Source organism: Galeopterus variegatus, unplaced genomic scaffold (genome assembly GCF_000696425.1).
Source record: "Galeopterus variegatus unplaced genomic scaffold, G_variegatus-3.0.2 Scaffold20531, whole genome shotgun sequence".
NCBI classification, from domain to species: Eukaryota; Metazoa; Chordata; class Mammalia; order Dermoptera; family Cynocephalidae; genus Galeopterus; species Galeopterus variegatus.
In genome coordinates this window covers 13,798-14,020 of record NW_007746642.1, presented here as the reverse complement: position 1 = coordinate 14,020, position 223 = coordinate 13,798, and positions in this window count along the sequence as shown.

The following is a 223-nucleotide window of genomic DNA, read 5'->3' as shown; positions in this document are numbered from 1 at the left end:
TTTAATTCTATAAAATAAGAGGGTATCTGAGGTGAAAGAATGAGTATGTAATATTATCTCATTCTGAATCCATTTCTTTCATACACAGATTTTTCTTTTTTTTAAAGTAATTCTTGGAAATTCCCTGCTAGAAAATCAGGTCTGTAATTATGATCTCGGGAGTCTAATCATTTTAGGTTTTCTTGTTCCTTCTAGCTCCTTTTGAAAATGTATCATTAAATCA